The following is an 8,848-nucleotide window of genomic DNA, read 5'->3' on the forward strand; positions in this document are numbered from 1 at the left end:
ATCTTCGATATAATAATAATCCTTGCAGTTGATATAGCGCTTTTCACGTCGGGAGGACGTCCCAAAGCACTTCACAGAACACACTGTAAAGTGAATTGACTATATATTTTGTGGGCAAAACATGGCAGCCAATTGCACACAGCAGTGTCCCACAAACTGTCGTGGATTGAGTGACCTAACTGTTTTTTAAAGGATTATTACCCAGAGGAAAGTGATCTGCCAATTGACTAACAATCAGGTTTCTACTTACTGCTAGGTAAACAAAGGTGTGTGGAGTAACGAAACTTGCCCAACATTTCGCCCTGCCTGGGAATTGAACCCAGGTCCTCTCACCACTAAGCTACAGATCAACTCTTCACAGATCAGAAATGAGATTAGTGTCTGAGCAAAGTTGAGTGAGTTGTCATGAAGGCACAATCAACTACGATTTCACTTCATGCACATGCATGACGTGTGCAAAAAGCACTGGACCAACCTTATAATGAAGTTTTCCTATAAAGCCTTATAAAGCACTCCAAGACACTACCTCATGTGAATATTAATTCATGTTGCTATTGTATAGGCAGAAATCCTGTTTACAAATCACCTCATGTTAGGTCATTCTGTCAGTAACTCGCTGTGTTTCGCCCACAAAATATACAATCAATTCATTTAACAGTATATTCTGTGAAGTGCTTTGAGATGTCTCGAAGACGTGATAAGGCGCTATATCAAATGCAAGGATTATTATTTTTATTATAGGAAGATCCATTATTTCAGCCGAATTCCTGTCCATTATAATATTTGTAATTTTATCAATGAATATGAAGACTAGCTATGCTTCCGAAGTGACATCTTTTAGGGAAAAAGTCTCTGAAGGTATCCAGTTTCACATCACACTTAACATTCATAAACCTGTGCTTCTATTTTCCCCTAATGATAGTTTGAAAAACAGCTTGATCCATTTATTTGACCTTTTTACCCATTTATTAGACAATCGGTGGCACTAAACCTATGTCCATTGTCAGGAGCCAAAACATCTTTGCACCATGAAGCCAGGGAGAAAATACAAATGCACGGCTCTTAGTGTGAGTCTGTGTTGTGGAACTGTTTGGACAGGAAGTTGTTGTTCTTCTGAAAAGTGGTGTCATACTCCAGCAACCTCCACTGCTCATTAAAACATTTCCAGTGACAGCTCTTTACATGGTGTTAGGTAGCTACAACAGCAATGAACTGATTCTCAGCTCTTATTGTGATCACCCAGTGTGGAGAGACTGAATAGTCCTTTACTATAGACACAGGGTAATCTTTCAGCAACTCAGCATGGCCGGAGACATACTCTCAGCATCCCTCCCCCGCCCCCCCCCCAGATCCAACAGATTTGCTCATTTCAACACCGGATCTGTTGTCCCGAATACAAATGAGGTGACTGTGCACATCAGAGCATTTCTATCAGGAGAGATGGGCTCCAAACATAGGTTTCCCATTTTTCTAGCAAATGAGGTTGAAATTGGAGTCATTCACCTGTAGAGTATTGTTCTCAGCATTTGCTTGCACAGAATATGAGTTGGGTGTAGCTTACTCACTCACTCACTCTATCTCTTTATCTCTCTCTCTCTCTCTGTCTGTCTGTCTATCTATCTATCTCCCCCCATACAAACCTGGCTTTCTATTGAAGGTTCAGGAGTTTGATAGTTGGTTCTAAACGAACTCACGTCACAGACCACAGCAATCCTCCAGATAAAATTGGTTGTTTAATTCATGGCTATTTGTGGGGCACTGCTGTACAAAAATTGGCTGCCACAAAAACACATGGACACTACACTTTACACTGTGAAGCGCTTGGAGACATCCTTACAACATCCTTAGAATGCTACATCAGATGCAACAATTGTTATCTTATTTTTTAATCATAGCAGAAGACCAAATTTCCACCGTCAGAAAACAAAAACGTAACCATTCACAATTCTACAACATTTAAAGTTACACAATGGAAGAAAGCCATTTGGTCTATCGTGCAAAGAAGAAAGTAATGTCTCAAAACTCTTCATAGGATTTTATTGTAAAATGCAGTGACTGTGTATTTTGTAGGTGAACGTGACACCCAATTTGCACACAGCAATGTCCCACAAACAGCCGGGAAGCGAATAAATGGCCAATTTTATCTTTTTGCTTTCTTTCACCTTTTCTAGTTAAAGAAAAACATGCAGAACAAATGTTTTACCACAGTCAAAACTGACACCTGCTCTCTCTTCAGTGCAAAGCCCATACAAATAGTCCCAATGTAAAAAGTAAGTGTTAGTTTCACAACTTGAGAAAGCGTGACATAGTGAGAGATTCCTTGCTCTATGGCTGACTTACTCATGAGGGCCAGTAGGTGGCCTCACATTAAAGCAGTGCACACAAATCAGTTCACATCCGCTCAACTTTTGCTGCACAGACTGACTGCAAGCATTAGTTTCCAAATAACTCTGAAGCAGTCTCATATTTTTTCTGGATCATATGACAAATTCAGTAAAGAAACCGCTCCAGAGGGTGAATGTATTTTTTCCTAAAAGCATTAAGTGATAAATGAGCACAGTTTGACTAATCCATATCTCTAGGGCTAGTACATTGAAGAATGAATCACATTTTATGACAATACATCCTGTGTAAAAAGGGTATGCCACCTGTCAGTAAAATATTGACTGAAGTCTGCACTGTGTCCTTCACATTTATATGGAAATGTGAGGAGTGAGAAGATTTGCGAATACTGTATTGGGATTTAATTTGCAGTATTTCTTAACGAGATTCTTTAATAATCAGAAGGAATATTAATAACTATAACACAAATTTATACTTGGGAGCTGAGGGGGGTGGGGAGAGCAAAGGTAACCGAAGGTCAAAGAGAAAGGGCTTGAGTCGGACAATGAAAGAGGCGAGGGAGGGGCAAGTCAGGTGGAGATAGCAAGGTCTTCAGGCTCATGTGTCCTGCAGTGGTGAGCTACACAAAATTGCTGAAATAAACCAGCATTTTGAATGCAGGACGATGCAAGGTTTTGCATAAGTGTAAAACCAGTGTGTCTGTTTGACAATAATGTGCGAGCAGGCATGCATATGTGTATGTGTGTGGTTGACGATGCCAGGGAATGTTCTGGCACATGTGGAAGTCAAGTAACGAAACAAAGGATGCCATGGTAAAACCATAGTGCGAACGACCTTGAGTTCTATGTTATTGGCATTTCCTATTCACTGAACTGGAACCATTTTAACTATATAACTGCGGAACTGAATGGGGTTTATATTCAGAACAGCAGCCAATGCCGATAATCTCTTACAAAGCACACAATCACTGTGCTTACAGTATAAGCTATTGCCCTGCCCTATCACCCTTCAAGCCTTTATTTATCATATATCTGTATATTCTTTAACAATAAGAAGAAATATTAATAAATACAACACAAATTTACACTTGGGAATTGAGGGCGGTGACCGCAAGTCAAAGAGAAAAGTCTTGAGACAGATAATGAAAGAGGTGAGGGAGGGGCAAGTCAAGTGAAGATAAGAAGATCTCTGCAGGAAGACATTTCTCCTAAGATGTTCATCTTGGTAAGTTTCTGTTGTTTTGTATTGTGGGGGAGGCACCTGTGGTGGGCAGAAGGTTTGAAACTATGTAAAACTCAAATGGATGTTTGTAAAATTTGCAACATGTTAACCACACACAGATGTATGCCTGCTCGCGCATTATTGTCAAACAGGTTTTACACCGATGCAAAACCTTGCATTGTCCGGCATTCAAAATGCAAGGCGTTAAATCACACAAGGAATGTTTCAAGAAACACCACTAATTCGCCTCTTATATTATCAATGGCGTTAGCCTCAATGACCTCCTGCAGGAAGTTGACTGTATATAATCAGTTTTCTGAAAGAAGGTGTTCATATGCCAACTTTAACTCCAAACGGGACTTTTATCTCAGGATTTCCTCAGACTCGAACAGTGTGCTGAAGCTGCAGGGGAGGAATTCCCCCGTGCTACTTTCCTGGATGTAAACATGAACAGGTTAGACCTCTGAAGAAGGCTATGGAGAACACACTCTGGGGACCAGCCATTGCAATTCACCCATGTGGAAGTGGAGAAGAGGAACAAATGTCCAGGCCAGGAGACTCAGAGCAGTAATCGCCAGATGGACAACAGAGTATGGGAGTGGAGGAGAGAGAAACCTAAACAAATCACCTTTCCGAGCAGCAGAGAGGAAGAAAGATAATGTCCTTCCACTCCACTGAGGCCACAGGTACAGGCCACATGTTTTCAAAACACCTTATGTTTTCACCCAGAGGCGAAGGTTAAACCAAAATAAACTACAACCGTTAACTACAGCTGGACTATGGGAACTCTCTCCTCGCCGGCCTTCCCGGCACCTCCATCCACAAGCTGCAGGTCATTCAGAACTCTGCAGCTCGTGTACTGTCCGCACCAGGCTTCGGGACCACATCACTCCCACCCTCGCTCGCCTCCACTGGCTCCCCATCCCCCAGAGGATCGAATTCAAGATCCTCATCCTCACCTACAAGGCCATTCACGGCCTTGCTCCCTCCTACCTCTCCAACCTACTATCCCCCTACCTACCTGCCCCTACCCTCCGTTCCTCTGGCTCCGGTCTGCTCCACATCCCCCGCCCCAACCGCCCTACCATTGGTGGCCGGGTCTTCAGCCTCTCAGCCCCTAGGCTCTGGAACTCCATCCCGCAGTGCCTTCGCCGCCTCCTCCCTTTCCTCCTTCAAGGCCGGTCTCAAGACCTTTCTCTTTGACCGTGCCTTCAGCTCCCCTCTCGACTCTCTACCCCCTTCTCGCTCCCTCCCTTCCCTCCCCTCACCCTGACCATTTCCCCCCTACTCCAGTCCTGACCCAACTGTCCAGTGCCTTGGGACGTCCTCCCGACGTGAAAGACCCTCTATAAATGGAATCTTGTTGTTGTTGCTGTTGTTAAGAGTGATCTTTGAGAACGAAATTATGAGCCAACAGAATGGCGCTAACTCTGGAACTAGAGGTGTATAACATTTTAAATGGGATTGTAAAAGTAAACACAGAACAATACTTTATGGTGCACCAACACATTAGAGCAAGAGGTTTTGAGATGCAAAGGGGAAATTCACAACAGACACCAGGAAATATTTATTTACTTTGTGGGTAATTATTGACTGGAACAGGGTTAACAGGAAGGGTGGCTGAGGCCAGAATGAAGAACTCATTTGAAAAAATAATTTGATGCTGTGATGGGGGGATAGTACGGTGGGTGTTCTAGAATGATGAGATTGGACGGGCAGAAGGGCTTTCTTCATTTTAAACTAATCCTGTCATTTTGTAAAAAAAATTGGTGGCCCTTTTATACTGAGATTATTGTTGATTTGATGCTGTTTCCAAATCAAATCAATAAATTACGTCAATTATAAACTCATCACATTAATCCGTAAATTTACTGAAGACCAGAAAATCTGCCCACCCATCCCCCTGCCCCCTCCCGTACTACAACAACAACTTGCATTTGTATAGTGCCCTCCGTGTAGGGTAGTGTCTCAGAACACTTCAAAAAGTACCAAATGAGTTCAAGCCAAACCATTTCATCCCAGCTACAAGGCAATGAATAGAAATGTGGAATAAACAACACAAAAGCAATTGGAAGCAACAGGATCAGGAAATAAACATAACAAGGTGTGTTTGAGAGACTGTGAGAAGGCAAGAAGGAGAGACAGCGATCTGATTAAATAGATAAGGTCTTGGTCACTGCTCCTGTTTCCAAAACATCTGATGTTTTCTTCTAGAGATACAGGCAACATATCGTGTTTGTTTCAGAAGTAGGTTCATGATCTTGCTCCATTTTTCCTGCAGCCGATGTGCAAATACTGAGCAATATCACTGAGCTGCATATCAATCCAGGTCCCAGAGGTAAATGACCAGTAACCAAACCCATAGATCTATTTAATACTCTGACTGCAGATTAATTGATCAATAAACCTTCATTAATAGCACTAATTCAGTATTGGTGTTTATTCGAAATGTGTATTATACATGGTCTGTTCACCAACACTAGGCTGTTTGACTTGAGTGAAGAGGCTTGTACCACAATCCAAGCCATGAACGTCTCAAAGCATTTTACAAAATCTAAGTGATTAGAAATGATAAGTGAACATTGTTACATCGGCTGACAGTGTTTTTCTAATCTGCATCCAGACCCATAAACAATAGTGAAGTGAGAATTCCACCACTTTGACTGGGGGTTAGGGGCGTGTAAGTGTGGATTAAGAGGGGAATGTAACCTAGCAAGAGCAGAATAAAGACTGCATGTTTCTTTGAAATGGCAATGTCAGGGCAGTTCCTTTATGTCCACCTGAATCTCAGGGCAGCACAGATAGTACAGAATAATGAGCCATGGGAAAGGTCAAACTACTTCAAACTAGATCGTAAATGTCACTTCAAAACCTTGAGACTTTTCAGACATGTCTACAATGGCTACACATGAAAAATAAACCACCAGCAAACAAGCCTAAGCGTAACAGGCCATAGCATTTACCCAGTCTCTTTTGGAAGGAATTAATGGGGAAAATGTCAACTGCCAGGATTTAATGTTCATCTCTTTTTGCTGTGGGATAAATAAAAGGGTAATATTAATGGTTTGATACAAATAAAGCTCTCTGTATAGCATAACCAGGGCCAGGACTCCAGTGTCCGGTAATCCTGAAATAAAGAGGATGGGAAAAAATCTTCTCCCTGACTTTCTCATGTCTTCTCACATCCTGCAGAAAAGTGACACTTAAAATGATGGCTTACTTACTGCCTGGCGAAGGATACCTCTGAGGCGAGCTAAGTTCAAATTTAATTAATATAACCTGGCAATGGAAGGAGGATACTTTAACTGTAATATTTATTCTATTGCATTTTGTTCAAGGATATAAACACTTTACATTATTGGTTTTGTTAAGCACGATGCCGTCTCCGCTGAGACAGGCAAAGTGCCATGGTATCATTGCTGTTCTATTAACTATGTTGGGGTGGCTGCCAATGATACTTAATATGACTAACAGTGACTGAAGGTTTTTCAGAAGGCTGATGTTTATCTTTAAAGGAAACAGAAGTAGAATCAGGAGTGATATAGTGAAAGTCACATGCCATTGGTACATCGTGCTTAAGATTTGTGCACATGTGCAAACTTCTTGTTTTTAGAAGGGTCGTGTGTAGAGGGTAAGGATTTTCTCAAGCCCTGGTCTATCGTGTAAAAAGATATGTAATAAATAGAGATGGTTACCAAACCCCTGAACAGAGAAACTTTTCTGGAGATTGCTCATGCAGGACCAATGGGCAAGAAAAGTTTGTAGTCAACAAGACTTTGAACATGGCCCAGTCCTCATGCTATCAAAACTGCCATTGCTGTTGTCCTGGAATAGACTACTAATAGTAACAACTAACACCTTGCATTTATATAGCACTCTCTTAGCACCCATCACTTTTTTTGTGTTCTTAGCCATGTACTTAACATACGGAAACTCATCATGTTAAAGAGTATCCAAACCAAACTGAGAATTCCACATATGTACATCACCTACACATGGAAATTTATCTGTATCTGGAAAGAAATGTACCTGGAGAAATGCACTCTGCTTACATTGTTCTGGAAATTATTAAGTTGAACCAAGTTTTGGGGACCACAAAGTGTGCTTTGGGAGAGTGCTGGAGTGTAACCAGCTAAACCACGTAGCTTACCACTGTGAACACTATCTGGCAAACTTCCTGGTTTGCCTGGCTATGTCAACTTCTGCTTGTTAGGGCTTTGGCTTACAAGGTTAACAGGAGCCAAGGGGAAAGAGTATCTGCCCCTAGTGACTGGTCTGCCCCTCCAATGTCTACCGACAAGCTAGGCTGGCTGGTCTGTCATCAGCAGTACTTTGGAGTACTGCAGACCTTCCTGGCTCAGGAACCAGACTATTGAGACAGCCAAAGAGAATGTACTTAATTCTGATATTCCATTGCCCGGTACATTGCCTTGAAGCCAGCTCAGTCCTGAGGGAACAATGTTTACCTCCCCTTAAGGAGGATAGTCACCTGTTGTTCATGAAATATTTGACAAGTGTTGGTTTGATCCCTCGCTGGGTGGGTGGCCTCTTGGTGAGCAGCACAACTCAGTGTGAAATATGTGAGAGCCTATCCTCCTGCCCATAGCCCATTTCTACCTATGGAGCGATGGTTCCATCAGTTGTAGGTGCAGAGCTTGACTAAAAGCTGCTATCCTCTTTGAAAACTGATTACGGTGGATACTAAGCCCTGGCTATATGAATACATGTTCACAAATCCAGACTTAAGGTAATGCTTTCCAGCAGCTGTTGATCCAAGCCTCAGAGTTTCCTCATACATTACTCAACAAAAATCAACTTTCAGTCTGATGGAAGGATCTATACAACAACTAACAAAAACAACTTGCACTGATATAGCGCCCTTCACGCGGGGTGGCTTGTGAATTGCCAGCCAGCTTAATGTTCTAAAGGTCTCATACGTGATTTAATCAACACCAACTAATGAATTGCCTTTAAAACTCTCTTTAACTTTTATATAATTACGATCTTGTAATTACTTTAGCATCTGTACTAAAATCTTGTAAATTCTCATTGAGTTAGTCCCTTTTGTTACTTTCTTGATGGTATCACAAAGCATGGGACGAACATCCTTGTGTGAGTATCATCGAGAAGACAATATAATATAATAATTATAATCCTTGCATTTGATGTAGTGCTTTATCGTGTCTTTTAGACGTCTCAAAGTGCTTCACGTAACTACGTAACGCTGGATTTATTCTGTTCCACCTGACCCCACCACCAAACATTAGGGAATGAATTTGAGGTG

This window comes from Callorhinchus milii, unplaced genomic scaffold (genome assembly GCF_018977255.1).
Source record: "Callorhinchus milii isolate IMCB2004 unplaced genomic scaffold, IMCB_Cmil_1.0 Scaffold5, whole genome shotgun sequence".
In the NCBI taxonomy this organism is placed as follows: domain Eukaryota; kingdom Metazoa; phylum Chordata; class Chondrichthyes; order Chimaeriformes; family Callorhinchidae; genus Callorhinchus; species Callorhinchus milii.